Genomic DNA, 21375 nt, shown 5'->3' on the forward strand with positions numbered 1-21375 from the left:
CACTCCGTTTGTGGGTGCATAGGAGCGGCCAGTATTTTTACCAAAATGAATTCGGACAGAGATGACAGCATATGAAATATATAAATGATGTTGAGAGTAGTATCACCGGGGTCTGGCTGCCGTATCCTGACCCTGTCAGTTTATGGGGTCAGAAGAGATCCCCCAAGACTGGCAGGCGGTAGATGACTGACGGCTAGTTCAGAACCCCCAGTGCTGTATAGTGAGGTGCTGGTGATTTATTTCATATAACTGGAGATGCGCTACTGTATAAAAGGGTAGTGATTGCCTTGATACATATAGACACTGTGTAGCGTAAGGATCATAAACACAGTTTCAAGGTGGGGTTATGAGCAGTTGGCACAATCGCCTAGTGTGTACTGCACAAATCACCCTCTATGTCACTATTCCTACAGGCGCACAATAATTACCAGTGTCTGTACCCAGAATATATTATGGACAGAATTAACACCATATCCACACTATTACAGAGTTGCATGGGGTCTGGCTGTAGTTTTCCGTCCTTACCAGGTCGTGGGTTCACAAATATGTATCACCCAGGGTTGGCAGGTGGAGATAACTATCAGCTCACGATCGCCTCCTACTACTACAAGCGGCAATGTACATAGATTAAAGAAAATTCCTCAACTAAACATTAGAGTCCTTAAAAGGACTAGAAATGACAGTCAGGCAGGAAAATAAAAAAGATTCAAGGGAGCGACCGCACGGCTGCTGGAGGCCTCCAGTGTCGACTGTTGTCCCTGGAACAGAACAGAGGGACAACAGTCGACACTGCAAACAAATGCATGTCGACGAGAACAATCTTAGTGCAAAATGACACACAGGTCACTTTGGAAATCGAAAATTAAAACCTGGTCAGATGTATGCATTACACTAACCGTTGTAATGACGATTACATTCCCTACCAATCCAATGGAACCCCTTAAGCGGGCACTTTCAGCTCTCTACGTTTATCATATACTGAGGACTATCTAACTGGACAGACCAATTGTGAACATCCAGATTCTTGCGATTGGATGCCCGCCAATTGGTCTATGTATCAGTACAAGAATTTTAACATCGGTGCTACCTATGATACCTGGAGAGAGAAGTCAGCAAGACAGGGGTCTACTATAATGGTCTACAAATATGGACACACTACATGTCGATGTGTCGACAAACGGCAATCCAACTGTAGTCAGCACACCAGTTTTGGGTAGCGCATCAGGATTACTATGAATTCTATTTGAAAGTCAGCATGTACACTTATATTTACCATACAAACACATACTTTGGAAATACTCCTATACGTTGATATTTCCTGTAAGACACAGGAATCAACAGTCAGCAATGACAGCCATGTCCAGCAGGAAACCGGGGACAGGCATAGGCCAGAAACACGAGCGTCACATCATTACCCGACCAATGATCTGGAGATACTGAAACACACCTTTAATTACCTCATGAATATGCATGAGATCAGGGGAACAAAAGGAGCTTCCGGGCGCCCACCGGGTGGTCCTGAGGAAGCGTTCACAGCGAAGCGTACGCTGACCGACTAACACACTCAGTGTGTTCTAAATCCCCCTCTTCCCCTCCCCACATACTATGTTTAAATTTTGATCTGTACTGCAGCGCGACAGTCACCGGTCCACACCGTGACTACACGTTAGTCTGGCGCCAGACTTAACGTTCCTTAAGCTGTCTGGATGAACGAGGCAAGTGCTACCCTGCACACCTCTAACGCAGTTCACCAGCGCTCAAAACCCGATAAGTGAGAGTGACTGCCTGCAGCCGCACGGCAGCAACACCAGAGGACGGCCCTGGAAGGGTGCTCGCCTCACATATTTCGCGAGAGCGACTGTACCGCTAGTCACTATGTGTGAAGCTTTAACCCTAACCCTAATACCGCTAGTCCTCTCAATACGAGAGCGACTGTACCGCTAGCCGCGAGAGCGACTGTACCGCTAGTCCTCTCAATACGTGAACTGTCAATCTCACCGTTGCAATAAACTATATAGTTATCTCATGGTGAGGTACACTATTGACCAGGAGAAAGCCTGTACCATCAGCTTCCTCCACCTGAGAGCACTTCACTCTCATCGCGGCTGCATACTGTTTAAAAACACTTATACACAGGGGATATTGGGGATTTGGGGGTCACACTGAGTCAGGGGAATATTTCCCCTTTTTTAATAAATGTTTGTGATTTTCTGTATGTCTTGGTTTTATTTCGCTATAAATTTATAACGTATACCCAATAAATGTTATATATTACGAGTTAAATTCTTAGGTGCACCAGCAAAAGGCATTCTTTTCTTTCCTCAAACTCCTATATAGGATACCCCTGACTCAGTTCCACAGGTCCATCTCCCAGCAAAAGCTCCTCTAAAAGGGAGACATTTCCTACCCTATTATCACAGCCCTGGTCTCCGCACACCATCTTGTGGCTGATATTGAAATTGCAACTCAGTTTTAAATTTACAACTTCTCTACTTTACTACTACTATGTGATGCCATGACATCTTCCTTACCCGCAATAAATCCAGGATGACAGTTCTGGATGGACACTGCTAACATACTGCAGGCCATGACTCTCTAGCCACCCGCTTATATGGGGGAGTGTGGCCACTGGTTTCCCACCGGGCTTCTGTGAATTCTCTCTTGAGTCGGTACCCTTCCACTGCATAAACCAGCTGGTTCTCCGACCCCTTGCCTGTTTCCTGTTTACATCCTGCTATCTAACCACCACCCCCTCGCTTGCACCTCTTGTAATCTGTCTGTCTCCCCTTCCTACTAGATTGTAAACTCCTCCGAGTAGGGCCCTCTTCCCTCCTGTTGTCAAAGCCCACTTCTCTTCACATTTCACTCACAGCTCTCCTTTACTCCAACACTCAGTGACCATCTTCATACTCATCTCCATCATTGGCCTCAAGCCTCTAGTTCAGGGGTGGCCGGACTTTTAAAACCCGGGATCTACTTTTTGTACACTTACTTACCGGGGATCTACCGGCATCTACCCCTGCATAAAATATAACCCGTCCCTTACACATTGTGCAACATGTAACGAGACAAACTTAACATTACAGTACGCCACACATGATGTGCTAAAATTCACATTCTGGCACAGGGAATGAGTCCGAAATTCACATTCTGAGACAGGGAACGAGTCCAAAATTCACATTCTGAGACAGGGAACGTGCCCGAAATTCACATTCTGAGACAGGGAACGAGTCCAAAATTCACATTCTGACACAGGGAACATGCCCGAAATTCACATTCTGACACAGGGAACGTGCCCGAAATTCACATTCTGAGACAGGGAACGTGCCCGAAATTCACATTCTGAGACAGGGAACGAGTCCAAAATTCACATTCTGACACAGGGAACATGCCGAAATTCACATTCTGACACAGGGAACGTGCCCGAAATTCACATCCTGGCACAGGGAATGAGCCAAAATTTATACTTTGAGACAGGGAACGTGCCCGATATTCACATACTAACACTCGGAATGAGCCGCAAAATTCACATTCTGAGACAGGGAATGTGCCCGATATTCACATTCTGACACAGGGAACGTGCCCGAAATTCACATTCTGACACAGGGAACGTGCCCGAAATTCACATTCTGACACAGGGAACGTGCCCGAAATTCACATTCTGAGACAGGGAACGAGTCCAAAATTGACATTCTGACACCGGGAACATGCCCGAAATTCACATTCTGACACAGGGAACGTGCCCGAAATTCACATCCTGACACAGGGAATGAGCCAAAATTCATACTTTGAGACAGGGAACGTGCCCGATATTCACATACTAACACTCGGAATAAGCCGCAAAATTCACATTCTGAGACAGGGAATGTGCCCGATATTCACATTCTGACACAGGGAACGTAGCCGAAATTCACATTCTGACAAAGGGAACGTGCCCGAAATTCACATTCTAAGACAGGGAACGTGCCCGAAATTCACATTCTGAGACAGGGAACGAGTCCAAAATTCACATTCTGACACAGGGAACATGCCCGAAATTCACATTCTGACACAGGGAACGTGCCCGAAATTCACATTCTGAGACAGGGAACGTGCCCGAAATTCACATTCTGAGACAGGGAACGAGTCCAAAATTCACATTCTGACACAGGGAACATGCCCGAAATTCACATTCTGACACAGGGAACATGCCCGAAATTCACATCCTGACACAGGGAATGAGCCAAAATTCATACTTTGAGACAGGGAACGTGCCCGATATTCACATACTAACACTCGGAATGAGCCGCAAAATTCACATTCTGAGACAGGGAATGTGCCCGATATTCACATTCTGACACAGGGAACGTAGCCGAAATTCAAACTTTACATTGTGCCACACGGAATGAGCTAAAATTCACATTATGGTACACACCACGTAATGACGCAAACTTATTTTATGCGGCGGGAAGGGGGAGGGGCTCTGTTTACAAAAGTTCATCCCATTTGCTGCCTGTGATGGAGTTGTGTGCCCCCTTAAAAATAATAAATATATATATATATATATATATATATATATATATATATAAAAATATATATATATATATATTTTTTTTTTTTTTTTTTTTAAGGGGGCACACAACTCCATCACAGGCAGCAATTGGGATGAACTTATATTTGTAAATAGAGCCCCTCCCCCCTCCCACCGCATAACACAACAATAAAAAACAAAAACCTGTGGCCAAAATTATCACATGCAAGTGCAATTAAGTAAAAACTTACTGTGATGCCTGCCGTTTGTGTGCAGCTTCCGTGCTGCCACTGTGCGCTGTGCTCCTAGTCCTGTCCCGCCGCTGCTGAGCCTCCAGTTTGTCTGCTGCCACACTGTGTTCCCGTCACGCCGCTGCTGAGCCTCCATTATTTGCCTGGCCCCTGTCCCACGGACTCCCACTGCTGCCGAGCCTTCCAGTCGGCTCAAAGTACATGTGCTTGCACTGCAGCAGTGCGCGGGTGACGTCACATGTGCACCCGCGCATAGCATCCTTGGGAACGCTGAAGCCTCTGTTCTGTCAGAGGCTTCAGCAATCAGCACAGGGAAGGGAACTTGATCGCGATCTACCCGCGGGACCTCCGCGATCGACGGGTAGATCGCGATCGACCTTTTGGCCACCCCTGCTCTAGTTGTATGTTGATTGGGTCCTCACTACTTACATTTAAGCTGTAATGTGTATTGAACTGAGGTGCTCTTTATTTGTACTGTATTTTTGTTATTTATTCAATGTTATGCCAAGTTTTGTCTCCCTGTATTGTTCCTTTGTACGGCGCTGCGAAACACTTGTGGCGCCTTATAAATAAAATTATAATAATAATAATAATAATACTACCAAGTGTCTCTGAAGCTGCCCTCCTGTTTACTCTCATTGTACGACCGGTCCACTTATGGGGAAGACTAAAAAAGGCCCGCAGACACCTATGTCTAAGCACCTGAGTGACGGCCCCTCCAAACCTACAATTTTTCAATACCTTGCCCACAACTCCGGGACCAATGTAGAAGATTCCCAGGCACCTTCAGATCGCTCGCAATCACCTAGAGACCCGCTGCAAATGGACTCCTCTCCTGGTCCCTCTATCCCGCAACACCCAGAGACCACATTGTCGGAGGTCCTAGCATATCTCCGCACCTTACCTACTAAAGCAGACCTCCCTTCTAAAAAGGACTTCTTAGACATGGAGCAGACGCTACGTGAAACGATCAAAATGGAGATCTCATCAGTCCAATCTGAGCTAAACCAAACGACGCAGCGTGTTTCGGAACTGGAGGACCTCACGGATGACGTGGTTCACTATCAGAATAAATTATATGAAATAGCATCCACTCACGCTCAGGAGTTAAAGTCCTTGCAGCGGCATCTTGATGATATAGACAATAGGGGGAGGAGAAATAATCTAGTCATCAGAGGTCTTACAGAAGACATCCAGGGACCTGGAATTGTTGACACTCTCACAAAAATATTTAATGAACTAACAGATGCCGCACCTGACCACACGTTCCTCTTTGACCGTGCCCACCGTGCATTGAGACCAAGGGGTCTTCAACCTGACAAGCCTAGGGATATCATTTGCCGGTTGCACTACCATAGAGAGCGTGAAGAAATCCTGAGTAAAGCCCGCAAACTGGAAGCCATTGAATTTAATGGAGAAAGGGTGCAAATATTCCCAGACTTGTCTTGGAGCCCTCTCCAACAAAGGCGTCTGCTTAAACCCCTCACGGATCAGCTTAAACAGAAAAACGTCAGATTTCGCTGGGGCTTCCCTTTGAGTATCCAGGCGTCTCATGAAGGTAAATTGGTGACTTTGCAGACCCCGGAAGACTTAGACCCATTTTGCAAGGCCCTCGATATGCCAAGACCGCACCTTGCTGACTGGTTACATCTGACAAAACGTCTAGACCCTCCGTGCCCTCCGTCTGGACGCGCACAATGGCAGACAATAGGCAAGGGTGCCAGTGTGGCCTCCCCAGCGACGTCAACCCACTCTGACCATGTGACCTGACTTGGAGCCTTTTGAGATGGACTGGTCCTCATCTTACATAAAGGAGGGTGTGTTATGCCCACTGCAATGGTGTTCTCCCTGCTATTACATTGCAATTTGTAGATGTCTTCTCCTTCTCATGCTCCCCTTGAATATGAAGGGTCTTCTTATGGCGTGGACAATGGCCCATAACCAGGGGGTCTAGATGTTGTGGTCTCCTTGTACCATAATTATAGATCTCAGGTGTGAGTTGTAGTTTCTTGTAACTTTTATTGGTCACAACTTTCATACATTTTTAGATCGATTACTTGCTCTACTCAAAATGCCTTGGATATTACTTCATTTTATTGTTGCAGGAGGACAGGAGTACCTGTTATACCTAGTAACCAGGGACCTCTAATTGTGTTTTTCACCTGATGATTACTCTAGGGTTCCTGCCCCAGGTCTCGAGGGACCCCCCTATATGTCATCGCTGCAAAAGAGTTATTGGTGTTTTTTTTTTTCTGCTTAGAGGGGTTCCCTAACTTAGGCTTTAATAATCTGGCCAATGAGAAGTTGTCTGTTCCTGGGCAGACCCTTTGTGCCAGGGGACTATCGTCCTTCTAGATGAGGGACAGTTGTTGGTAGATTTGTTTATTGTCATAGTACTGACTCTTTGAAATGTTATTGGTTCTATTTATACCTTAAACTACCCCGCGCCCGGTGGGGGATGTGGCCACCGCCCCCAGTTGGGGTGAACCACACTTCTTTTTGGATTATGATGCATCATGGATGCATCATTCAGTCCAACAGTGGTTTCATATTGTTCTTGTTGATAGCACATATTGTTTTGTTTTTTTTCTTACATGCAAATGTCTTTCTCTTGGTTCTCTTTTTCTTTTCTTTCTCTACCCCTCCTCCTTCCCTCCCCTGCCCTAGGACCTCTTTGTAAGTGCATACTGGCATCTGTCGCTGCTATCCCAGTTGTCTGTGTGCCCCTATTAACTCAGCCATGCCGTTGCCTATTATGATGTCACTTAAGCTATGCTCCCTAAATGTGGAAAAGGTCCACTCTGGTCAGAGAACTTCGTTCTAACAAGGTTGATGTGGCCTTTGTACAGGAAACACACTTCAAGCAGGGGGCATCACCAAGGTTGAGCAGTCATTATTATCCACTGGCTTACTCCAATTGTAATTCTTTAGGGAAAACCCTAGGCGTTGCCATGTTATTTTCCCTTCGCTTACATCCCACAGATATATCCCATCATTCTCTAATAGAGGGCCGCTGTCAAGTTTTGCAGTGCACAATTTCTTCACAGAGATACACATTTGTAAATGTCTATTCCCCCAACACTAAGCAGAGACAATTTTTTAGTAGGTTTTTGCGTCTTATTGAACCTTACAGAGAGGGCTGTCTCGTGATAGGAGGAGACTTTAATTGGTCACTAGACCCTCTCCTGGACTGCAATCCAGTCCCGAGCTCGCTACGTGGTAAGGACCACCGTAGGGTTAGGCAACTCCTGCACGAGCACCAGTTGATGGATGTCTGGCGGATTCTTAACCCTACGGTGAAAGACTTTTCATTTTTCTCTGCCCCCCATTCGACATACTCGCGTTTAGACTATTTCTTGGTCGACCATAGGCTCCTGCAAAGCTTCACACATAGTGAAATCAGACAGATCACATGGTCTGACCACGCCCCTGTATATGTCACTGTTGGCGTCTCTTCACCCTCTCCACGCCCTTGGAATTGGCGATTCAACGAGCTCTTACTATCTGATATTAGATGTAAGAAAGACCTATCTGACGCAATCTTGGAATACATTTCTATTAATGATAACGATCAGGCGTCCCCGATAACGATCTGGGAAGCACATAAATGCGTGCTTAGGGGGAAGTGCATTCAATTGGGATCCCAAATGAAAAGGGAGAAGGAGTTGCGGAAGCAGACACTGATCGCTCAGATAAAATCTTTAGAAACATCCCACAAGTCCACACTCTCGCCAGATACATTAAAAGAGCTCACCGATGCTAGAGTCTCACTTAACCAGTTAATGCTAGACAGAACTAAATTTGAGCTTCGTAAATGTAGACATAAATTTTATCTCTGGGGCAACAAACCTAGCTCAATGCTGGCAAGAGCTTTGAGAGCCCAAAGAGCACAATCCTATGTCCAGAGCATCGTGGGTGCTGATGGGAAACGGGTGCATACCTTCACCCAGATTGCAAAAGCTTTTGAAACCTACTACACACGACTCTATAACCTTAGGGGAGATATTTCCCAATCTGATAGATCCTTACTTAAACGAGAAATTAATGATTATCTAACCTTGGTCCAATTCCCACGGCTCTCAGAGTTAGATCTGGCGACACTTGAGCAACCCTTTTCCATAGAGGAATTAGAACAGGCCCTCTCCAGCACCCCGTCTGGTAAGAGTCCAGGCCCGGACGGCTTTACGATAACCTATTATAAGGCCTTTCGCTCAGCACTCATGCCACTTTTTTTAAAGGCATGTAATGCCATTTCTAAAGAAAAGCTCTTTTCTCCACAAAGCCTTGAGGCTCATATCTCCATAATCCCAAAAGAGGGATAGGACCCAGCGCAGTGCTCGAGCTATAGGCCTATCTCTCTCTTAAACACTGACTTGAAGCTATTTGCTAAACTCCTTGCACTGAGATTGGGGCATCTTCTCCCTGGGTTGATACATGGGGACCAGGTGGGCTTCGTCGCAGGAAGAGAAGCTAAAGATAACACGACCAAAGTGATTGACTTAATTCACTTCACAAGGCTTGGCGAAGCCCATGTGGTCCTTCTGTCTACCGATGCGGAGAAAGCCTTTGATAGGGTAAATTGGACTTTTATGGAGACCCTTCTTGAACATATTGGACTGGGCCCGAGATGTCTCCATCGCATTTTAGCGCTATATAGTTCTCCCTCAGCACGCATCCGGGTAAATGGCGAACTTTCTGATTCCTTTAGCATTCAAAATGGTACGCGCCAGGGCTGCCCTTTGTCATCCTTAATTTTTGTACTATGTATGGAGGCACTGGCGCGTGCAATACGAATGAATGAAAACATCAAGGGAGTGGAGGTTGGTAGGAACGAACACAAGCTTGCTCTATACGCTGATGATTTATTGGCCTTCGTCTCTAGTCCTACCACATCTCTGCCGTCCCTCATGAAGGAATTTGAGAGATTTGCATATTTGTCTAACTTTAAAATTAATTACACCAAATCTGTCGCATTTAATGTGTCGGCTCCTGTTGATCAGGTGGAAGCACTTAAGGGAGCTTTCCCCTTTCATTGGCAGTCAACACATATTAAATACCTAGGGACCTTATTAACTCGAGATAATGCAGACCTTTTTCAACTTAACTTTGTGCCGTTGCTTGCTAGCTTTAGAGCTTCTTTCTCGAAATGGTCTACACTCAAATTGTCTTGGCTGGGAAGGATCAACACGATAAAAATGAATATTCTCCCTAAGGTTTTGTATTTACTTCAAGCTCTTCCAATCGCGATACCCTCCTCCTTTTTCAGAGAGTTGCAAGGCCTGGTGGGTAAATTTGTGTGGGCCATTTGTAGGCCTAGGCTCTCTCAAAAGATTTTAGTCCAGAGCAAGGAAAGGGGAGGTCTTCAGCTCCCTCATTTTATTAGCTACTATCACTCGGTCCATATTACTAGGGTGGTGGAGATGTCTCGGCCAGTCCAACTTAAACAATGGCCAGCTATTGAAGGCCACTCGTCTGGTATATCTCCCCGGGTTATTCCTTGGCTTCGGAAGACCCCGACAGTGCGACATCCGACCTTGACTCCAACGCTCCTGTGTTGGAGTAAGTACAAGCACCTCCAGTACTTTAACCCTGGTACATCACTTCTCACACCATTAGTTAATAACCCTGAATTTCCTCCAGGATTTGGCTTGCGTAATCTCTCTAGCCGATTCTCTGTTGACGTGTCTTATCTGGGTCAGTTAGTGGACGGGTCTGGTTTGCGTTCCTTTGAGGATTTGCACAATGAGACTGGTCTTCCGACGAGTCTATTTTGGTTCTACCTCCAAATCAGACACTACGTCGCCTCGCTGCCCAAGCGCACTCAATCCTGGGAACCGACTCCTTTCGAGTCACTTTTACTCTCTCAGGAACCCCCAAAGCATTTAATCTCTAAACTTTATCAAACATGCCTAAATTGTCCCCCCGGCTGGATGCCCGGTTACACTATGGCTTGGCACAGGGAGTTGGGGCGGGACCTGTCGGAAGACCAGTGGTTCCAAATATTCAAATTTATTTCTATCTCCTCCTCCTCGGTTCAGACACTGGAGACTCAGTATAAGATATTGTCACGTTGGTATAAATGTCCATCCATACTAAATAAATTAAACAATACTATACCGGACCTCTGTTGGAGATGTAGTCAATCATCGGGTACTCCATTACATATATGGTGGGGGTGTCCTGGCATCCAAGAATACTGGCGCCAGGTACATAGAATTACGGAAAAGATCACTAATTCCTCATTGCCTTTTACCCCAGAGTTTTGGCTGCTCAACCTTACAGATATACCGATTTCTCGATTTAAGAAATCTTTACTTAAGCATTTATTGAATGCGGCTAGAGCAGTTATCCCATGCCATTGGAGGTCTACGACACCACCCCCTATATCACACTGGTTTCGTAAAGTAGACCTATACATGTCTATGGAGGACCTGTCTTCTTTCCTGAAAGATCCCTCCCAGTCTTTTGCGGCGACATGGCTGAGTTGGGTCACTTTTAAGGAGTCAACAGAATACTCCCAGTTAGCTATACCCACGCAGGACCCAGAGACATAATTGTCCGTGGGCATAACCCTTCCCCTCCCTTCTCCGCCTCACTGTCCCTCCTCCTCTCTTTTCCTTTCTCTCTTTTTCTCTTTGATGTTTCTTAAATATACGATACCTTTCGCATAATTACACAGAATGTCTTTATTTTTGCCAAATGTGAGAGATAACCCTAGTATTTTTATATTCGACATGATATTTCTAACATTGCAATGTCCTCACTCTGGAGATAATGCACACGACGTCTGTAATTGTTTTCTTCTGTTTATTATTGTTTTACCTTGTTCTGACAGTACATTACAATGTGACATTTTGAAGATGTTTGAACTCTTATCTTAATAAAATTGTTTGCATAAAAAAAAAAAAATATGAAAAAGAAAATAGTACATTAAAAAAAAAAAATGTACCCCACTGTGGATCGAACCAGTATTGCTGCTAACAGTATACAGTAACTGTGTTTTTAACCGCTAGGCCACAGAAACCTGTGATTTCAGTTGCTCCATTGGTGTACAATATACTGTACGGTCAAGTATGAGACATGCCCAGTAGATTGCGCTGTTTAAATGGCGCAGTACAGCATAATAATAGACACCTCCGTAAATAATATACCATGTGAAAGTTTCCAGCATTAGTAAAGGTTAGCATGGATTCCATATTTATACAGTAGCAATCTGTACCAATGATATGTATAACTGATCATATCTCCTCCTGCGAATTTAATCCGAGAACTCTTTCTGTAAAGTAAGTACTCTTTCCATAAATTAAGGATTTTTACCTGAAGTGGAAAATTTACTCTTGCGAGAAAAAAAACGTTCTCTGTAACTTACAGTATGTAACGACAATAACTGTGTCATGTACATTGCAGCCTGCCATTGTTAATTTTTTTGTGCAAAAGAAATTTGCAAAGCACCAAATTACTTTGTTGATTAAAATATGAAAAAAAAAATAGTACATTCAAAAAAAATTGTACCCCACTGTGGATCGAACCAGTATTGCTGCTAACAGTATACAGTAACTGTGTCTTTAACCGCTAGGCCACAGAAAAATGTGATTTCAGTTGCTCCATTGGTGTACAATATACTGTACGGTCAAGTATGAGACATGCCCAGTAGATTGCGCTGTTTTAATGGCGCAGTACAGCATAATAATAGACACCTCCGTAAATAATATACCATGTGAAAGTTTCCAGCATTAGTAAAGGTTAGCATGGATTCCATATTTATACAGTAGCAATCTGTACCAATGATATGTATAACTGATCATATCTCCTCCTGCGAATTTAATCCGAGAACTCTTTCTGTAAAGTAAGTACTCTTTCCCTAAATTAAGGATTTTTACCTGAAGTGGAAAATGTACTCTTGCGAGAAAAAAAACGTTCTCTGTAACTTACAGTATGTAACGACAATAACTGTGTCATGTACATTGCAGCCTGCCATTGTTATTTTTTTGTGCAAAAGGAATTTGCAAAGCACCAAAATTACTTTATTGATTAAAAAATGAAAAAAAAAAAAAAAAGTGCATTTAAAAAAAAAAAATTATACCACACTGTGGATCGAACCAGTATTGCTGCTAACAGTATACAGTAACTGTATCTTTAACCGCTAGGCCACAGAAACCTGTGATTTCAGTTGCTCCATTGGTGTACATTATACTGTACGGTCAAGTATGAGACATGCTAGTATGAGGCGCAGTACAGCATAATGATAGACACCTCCGTAAATAATATATCATGTGAAATTTTCCAGCATTAGTAAAGGTTAGCATGGATTCCATATTTATACAGTAGCAATCTGTACCAATGATATGTATAACTGATCATATCTCCTCCTGCGAATTTAATCCGAGAACTCTTTCTGTAAAGTAAGTACTCTTTCCCTAAATTAAGGATTTTTACCTGAAGTGGAAAATGTACTCTTGCGAGAAAAAAAACGTTCTCTGTAACTTACAGTATGTAACGACAATAACTGTGTCATGTACATTGCAGCCTGCCATTGTTATTTTTTTGTGCAAAAGGAATTTGCAAAGCACCAAATTACTTTATTGATTAAAAAATGAAAAAAAAAAGTGCATTTAAAAAAAAAAAATTATACCACACTGTGGATCGAACCAGTATTGCTGCTAACAGTATACAGTAACTGTGTCTTTAACCGCTAGGCCACAGAAACCTGTGATTTCAGTTGCTCCATTGGTGTACATTATACTGTACGGTCAAGTATGAGACATGCTAGTATGAGGCGCAGTACAGCATAATGATAGACACCTCCGTAAATAATATACCATGTGAAATTTTCCAGCATTAGTAAAGGTTAGCATGGATTCCATATTTATACAGTAGCAATCTGTACCAATGATATGTATAACTGATCATATCTCCTCCTGCGAATTTAATCCGAGAACTCTTTCTGTAAAGTAAGTACTCTTTCCCTAAATTAAGGATTTTTACCTGAAGTGGAAAATGTACTCTTGCGAGAAAAAAAACGTTCTCTGTAACTTACAGTATGTAACGACAATAACTGTGTCATGTACATTGCAGCCTGCCATTGTTATTTTTTTGTGCAAAAGGAATTTGCAAAGCACCAAATTACTTTATTGATTAAAAAATGAAAAAAAAAAGTGCATTTAAAAAAAAAAATTATACCACACTGTGGATCGAACCAGTATTGCTGCTAACAGTATACAGTAACTGTGTCTTTAACCGCTAGGCCACAGAAACCTGTGATTTCAGTTGCTCCATTGGTGTACATTATACTGTACGGTCAAGTATGAGACATGCTAGTATGAGGCGCAGTACAGCATAATGATAGACACCTCCGTAAATAATATACCATGTGAAAGTTTCCAGCATTAGTAAAGGTTAGCATGGATTCCATATTTAAACAGTAGCAATCTGTACCAATGACATGTATAACTGATCATATCTCCTCCTGCGAATTTAATCCAAGAACTCTTTCCCTAAAGTAAGTCCTCATTCCCTAAAGTAAGGACAAAATCTGTAATGGGAAGTTGGACAAAATCTATAGTGTGAAGTTCTCTTATAAAGAAAGTTGATTGGCCAGATTTCTTTATCCCCCGTATTTGTACCTTATAAACGAGCGTTACAGAGTACTGTACAGTATATGTGAATTACTGTATACAGTATTACAGAAGACACCAATGACATGTACAGGCATGCGCTGTACTGTTTAGGAAAAGTGACATCTGGTGGTCAATTAGTGTAATTGCAGGTTACATTTACAACATTACGTTACATTTATAACGCAATCTATAACAGGACTATAGCGCAAGGAGCAGGCGCGATTCATGCGCGATTTGCATAGCGCACGTTATGCGCAACGCAGCCACGATGTACTTGGCCACATCTGTAGGTCAGACGTTCTAGGAGCTTGGAGGCAAAAGGGAGGAGAGAGATGGGCCTGTAGTTGGATGGAGAGTTGGGGTCCAGATTTGTTTTTTTGAGAATTTGGGAGACAAGAGCGTGTTTGAAGGAGGAAGGGAAGATCCCAGAGGATATGGAAAGATTAAAGAGGTGAGCCAGGTGAGAGCAGACTGACAGACTGAGACGACGGATAATATTGGAGGGGAAAGGATCGAGCGGGCAGGTGGAGGGAGAAGCGGATTGAAGTATAGAGTGGACTTCAGTGGCAGTGGTGGGGTAAAATGAGGACAGGGGTGGGAAGGAGGGGAGTGGAGATGTAGGAGGGGAGGAGGGAGAGGGTGAGGTCATGGCAGCAGTGATGGCAGTTCTGAGAGAGGAGATTTTGGTTGAAAAGTAGGTAGCAAAATCAGCGGCTATGATGGAGGACAGAAGAGCTGGAGGAGGTGGGGAGAGCAAGGAGTTGAAGGTGGCGAAGAGCTTGCGGGGGTTGGATGAATGGGAAAGAATGAGGGACTTAAAGTAGGATTCCTTGGCCAGAGCAAGGGCAGAGCTGAAGGAGGAAAGAATGAATTTGAAATGGAGATAATCCGCGAGGGAGCGTGATTTCTTCCAGAAGCGCTCAGCACTTTTTAAGGAATCGGGTGATAGGCGAGTGCCACGGTTGGGGATTGGAGCATCGAAGGTGGATAGAAGAGGGCAGGCAGAGTCCAATGCTGAAGATAGGGTGTCAATATAGAGGGAGGCGGCAAGGTTCGGGCAGGACATGACGGCGAGTGGGGCATGAAGAGGACACAGCATGTTTGAGAAGGCAGCAAGATCAAGTGTGTTGACGTTATGCCGTGAGACAATGCGCTTGGGAGGGGGGGTGGGAGAGGGGGAAGCAGTGAGGGAGAAGGAGATGAGGTGATGGTCAGAAAGAGGAAAAGCCGAGATAGTGTAGTCAGTAAGGGAACAAGAGCGAGAGAAGACGAGATCGAGGGAGTGCCTTGGATGTGGGTGGGAGAGGTAGTCCACTGAGATACGCCAAGAGAGGAGCAGAGAGAGAGGAGTTTGGAGGTGCCAGGATCAGCAGGGTTATCCAAGAGGATGTTAAAGTCACCAAGAATGACAGATGGAAGGTCAGAGGAAAGGAAGAGTGGAAGCCAGGCGGCGAAGTTGTCAAGAAATTGGGAGATAGGGCCAGAGGGGCGGTAGATTGCAGCGACATGGAGGTGGTAGGGGTAGTACAGACGGAAGGAGTGAGACTCAAAGGAGGAGAAGAGGAGAGAGGGTTCAGGGTGAATGACACTGTAGGTGCAGGAGGCTGAGAGGAGAAAACCCACGCCACCACCTTGGCGACCGTCATGCCTGGGGGTGTGAGAGAAAGAGAGGCCACTGTGGGAGAGAGCAGCTGGAGAGACAGAATCAGAGGTGGAGAGCCAGGTCTCAGCAAGGAGGTGGAATGCTCTAGAGATGAATAGGTCATGGATGGCAGGGAGTTTGTTGCAGATGGATCTGGCATTCCATAGTGCACAGGAAAGAGGGGGGGTGGGTTGTGTATTTATGTGGATAAGGTTTTTGGGATTCCAGAAGGGGGGGTCGTTGGGAGGGTGGGGGTGCGGGGGCGAGTGGTCAGGATAGGTATGGGATGGGAGGGGGGAGGAGCGGTAGGAGAAAGTGAAGTTGAGAGATTAACGGCCATGAGGACCAGAGGTGAGAGGGTAGATTAAGAGAGCAGACAGAGAGCAGGGATTTGGGAAGACAGACAGTTTCTGTAGTAGATTGCGAGGATGTGGTGGATAACAGAGGCCCTTATTCTGATCGGTGCGGATATTCCCGCTTGCGTACGGCCCGCCGATGTTTATCGTCTGCGCATGTGCAGAGGTCACTCTGCGCATGTGCAGGCGATTTCGCCGCATGGATTCTTTATACGCCGCACAGGGGGCGTAGAGGGGCGTGAGGGGCTACTTATCCTCATTACCCTATGCATACGCCCCGCGTTTCATGGGCGTTCCCATGCAAACGCGGGGCGTATGCATGGTAATGAGGCCGTGACGCGTGGGTACGGGGCGGGCATCTGACATCGCCGGATGTCAGCTGCCCGCCCCCATACAAGATTTCACACGGACAAGTGTCCGTGTGGTCTTGTGTTGCGGGACCTGGTGGAGCGTGCGGCCCTGCATTCGATGTTCGGCGACCATCGAATGCAGGGGCTGCTCCCACCATGGAGGAGGCGTATCCCCGTCCACATTCATGCGGACCGGCACATATCCGCATACGGACGGAGGTGGCGATCCGTATGGAAGGCGGGGATTCGCCAAGACGGACATCACCGCATATTTCTGATCGGGCCGCACCGATCAGAATAAGGGCCAGAGTGAGAGCTTGGGATATGAAAGAGGAGAGAAGGTACCAGGCAAGGAACAGCTGTCAGAGAGGAGACCAGTGGGTACAATCAGGTTGATTGAGTAATCCAATTAAGTATGAAACAACAACAAGTGAGAGGATGAAGGGAACAGAGAAGGTCAGAAGTGAGGCAAATGTGAGCAGGCGTGAAGAGGGAAACAGAGTGCAATAAATGGGTGGCAAAGATAAGAGACAATAACAGTGAATGAGTAAAATGAAATACAATGTTGGAAAAAATATAGATAAAATAAATTAAATGTCAAAATTAAGCAACAGGTTACAATAGGATAAAAAGAAGATGAATATATTACAATAAAATAGAATATGAAAATTTAGACTGTGTTCAAACTCACCTGGTTCAGTTTCCAACTCACAAGTCACTTAAGTATTCAAGCTTCTCTCTCATGTTTAAAATGTGTAGTGGTCAATGCACACGATTACATGGTTAAAAAAGCCTGGTGCCGGGCACAGAATAAGCAGCCATGCTGTAGTACCTGGATATGGGAAGCCTGGTGCAGGGCACAGAGTAAGCGGCCATGCTGTAGTACCTGGATATAGGAAGCCTGGTGCAGGGCACAGAATAAGCGGCCATGCTGTAGTACCTGGATATAGGAAGCCTGGTGCTGGGCACAGAATAAGCAGCCATGCTATAGTACCTGGATATGGGAAGCCTGGTGCCAGGCACAGAATATACAGCCATGCTGTAGTACATATATATGGGGAGCCTGGTGCCGGGCACAGAATAAGCGGCCATGCTGTAGTACCTGGATATGGGAAGCCTGGTGCCGGGCACAGAATAAGCGGCCATGCTGTAGTACCTGGATATGGGAAGCCTGGTGCTGGACACAGAATAAGCAGCCATGCTGTAGTACCTGGATATGGGGAGCCTGGTGCTGGGCACAGAGTAAGCGGCCATGCTGTAGTACCTGGATATAGGAAGCCTGGTGCTGGGCACAGAATAAGCGGCCATGCTGTAGTACCTGGATATGGGAAGCCTGGTGCCGGGCACAGAATAAGCGGCCATGCTGTAGTACCTGGATATGGGAAGCCTGGTGCTGGACACAGAATAAGTGGCCATGCTGTAGTACCTGGATATGGGAAGCCTGGTGCTGGGCACAGAATAAGCAGGCCATGCTGTAGTACCTGGATATAGGAAGCCTGGTGCTGGGCACAGAATAAGCGGCCATGCTGTAGTACCTGGATATGGGAAGCCTGGTGCCGGGCACAGAATAAGCGGCCATGCTGTAGTACCTGGATATGGGAAGCCTGGTGCCGGGCGCAGAATAAGTGGCCATGCTGTAGTACCTGGATATGGGGAGCCTGGTGCTGGGCACAGAATAAGCAGCCATGCTGTAGTACCTGGATATGGGAAGCCTGGTGCTGGGCACAGAATAAGCGGCCATGCTGTAGTACCTGGATATGGGAAGCCTGGTGCTGGGTACAGAATAAGCGGCCATGCTGTAGTACCTGGATATAGGAAGCCTGGTGCTGGGCACAGAATAAGCGGCCATGCTGTAGTACCTGGATAAAGGAAGCCTGGTGCTGGGCACAGAATAAGCGGCCATGCTGTAGTACCTGGATATAGGAAGCCTGGTGCTGGGCACAGAATAAGCGGCCATGCTGTAGTACCTGGATATGGGAAGCCTGGTGCCGGGCACAGAATAAGCGGCCATGCTGTAGTACCTGGATATGGGGAGCCTGGTGCTGGGCACAGAATAAGCGGCCATGCTGTAGTACCTGGATATGGGGAGCCTGGTGCTGGGCACAGAATAAGCGGCCATGCTGTAGTACCTGGATATGGGAAGCCTGGTGCTGGGCACAGAATAAGCGGCCATGCTGTAGTACCTGGATATGGGAAGCCTGGTGCTGGGCACAGAATAAGCGGCCATGCTGTAGTACCTGGATATGGGGAGCCTGGTGCTGGGTACAGAATAAGCGGCCATGCTGTAGTACCTGGATATGGGAAGCCTGGTGCAGGACATAGAATAAGCGGCCATGCTGTAGTACCTGGATATGGGAAGCCTGGTGCTGGGCACAGAATAAGCAGCCATACTGTAGTACCTGGATATGGGGAGCCTGGTGCCGGGCACAGAATAAGCGGCCATGCTGTAGTACCTGGATATGGGAAGCCTGGTGCTGGGCACAGAATAAGCGGCCATGCTGTAGTACCTGGATATGGGGAGCATGGTGCTCGGTACAGAATAAGCCACCATGCTGTAGTACCTGGATATGGGAAGCCTGGTGCCGGGCACAGAGTAAGCGGCCATGCTGTAGTACCTGGATGTGGGGAGCCTGGTGCTGGCCACAGAATAAGCGGCCATGCTGTAGTACCTGGATGTGGGGAGCCTGGTGCTGGGCACAGAATAAGCGGCCATGCTGTAGTACCTGGATATGGGAAGCCTGGTGCTGGGCACAGAATAAGCGGCCATGCTGTAGTACCTGGATATGGGGAGCCTGGTGCTGGGTACAGAATAAGCGGCCATGCTGTAGTACCTGGATATGGGAAGCCTGGTGCTGGGCACAGAATAAGCGGCCATGCTGTAGTACCTGGATATGGGAAGCCTGGTGCTGGGCACAGAATAAGCGGCCATGCTGTAGTACCTGGATATGGGAAGCCTGGTGCAGGGCACAGAATAAGCGGCCATGCTGTAGTACCTGGATATGGGAAGCCTGGTGCTGGGCACAGAATAAGCGGCCATGCTGTAGTACCTGGATATGGGAAGCCTGGTGCTGGGCACAGAATAAGCGGCCATGCTGTAGTACCTGGATATGGGAAGCCTGGTGCAGGGCACAGAATAAGCGGCCATGCTGTAGTACCTGGATATGGGAAGCCTGGTGCTGGGCACAGAATAAGCGGCCATGCTGTAGTACCTGGATATGGGAAGCCTGGTGCTGGGTACAGAATAAGCGGCCATGCTGTAGTACCTGGATATGGGGAGCCTGGTGCCGGGCACAGAATAAGCAGCCATGCTGTAGTACCTGGATATGGGAAGCCTGGTGCTGGGTACAGAATAAGCGGCCATGCTGTAGTACCTGGATATGGGGAGCCTGGTGCTGGGCACAGAATAAGCGGCCATGCTGTAATACCTGGATATGGGAAGCCTGGTGCTGGACACAGAATAAGCGGCCATGCTGTAGTACCTGGATATGGGAAGCCTGGTGCCGGGCACAGAATAAGCAGCAATGCTGTAGTACCTGGATATGGGGAGCCTGGTGCTGGGCACAGAATAAGCAGCCATGCTGTAGTACCTGGATATGGGAAGCCTGGTGCTGGGCACAGAATAAGCGGCCATGCTGTAGTACCTGGATATAGGAAGCCTGGTGCTGGGCACAGAATAAGCGGCCATGCTGTAGTACCTGGATATGGGAAGCCTGGTGCTGGGCACAGAATAAGCGGCCATGCTGTAGTACCTGGATATAGGAAGCCTGGTGCTGGGCACAGAATAAGCGGCCATGCTGTAGTACCTGGATATAGGAATCCTGGTGCAGGACACAGAATAAGCAGCCATGCTGTAGTACCTGGATATAGGAAGCCTGGTGCTGGGCACAGAATAAGCGGCCATGCTGTAGTACCTGGATATGGGAAGCCTGGTGTTGGACACAGAATAAGCGGCCATGCTGTAGTACCTGGATATGGGAAGCCTGGTGCTGGGCACAGAATAAGTGGCCATGCTGTAGTACCTGGATATGGGAAGCCTGGTGCTGGGTACAGAATAAGCGGCCATGCTGTAGTACCTGGATATGGGGAGCCTGGTGCTGGGCACAGAATAAGCGGCCATGCTGTAATACCTGGATATGGGAAGCCTGGTGCTGGACACAGAATAAGCGGCCATGCTGTAGTACCTGGATATGGGAAGCCTGGTGCTGGGCACAGAATAAGCGGCCATGCTGTAGTACCTGGATATAGGAAGCCTGGTGCTGGGCACAGAATAAGCGGCCATGCTGTAGTACCTGGATATAGGAAGCCTGGTGCAGGACACAGAATAAGCAGCCATGCTGTAGTACCTGGATATAGGAAGCCTGGTGCTGGGCACAGAATAAGCGGCCATGCTGTAGTACCTGGATATGGGAAGCCTGGTGCTGGACACAGAATAAGCGGCCATGCTGTAGTACCTGGATATGGGAAGCCTGGTGCTGGGCACAGAATAAGTGGCCATGCTGTAGTACCTGGATATGGGGAGTCTGGTGCTGGGCACAGAATAAGCGGCCATGCTGTAGTACCTGGATATGGGGAGTCTGGTGCTGGGCACAGAATAAGCAGCCATGCTGTAGTACCTGGATATGGGAAGCCTGGTGCTGGACACAGAGTAA

The sequence above is a fragment of the Crinia signifera genome, chromosome 5 (assembly GCF_055691185.1).
Source record: "Crinia signifera chromosome 5, ASM5569118v1, whole genome shotgun sequence".
Taxonomy (NCBI): domain Eukaryota; kingdom Metazoa; phylum Chordata; class Amphibia; order Anura; family Myobatrachidae; genus Crinia; species Crinia signifera.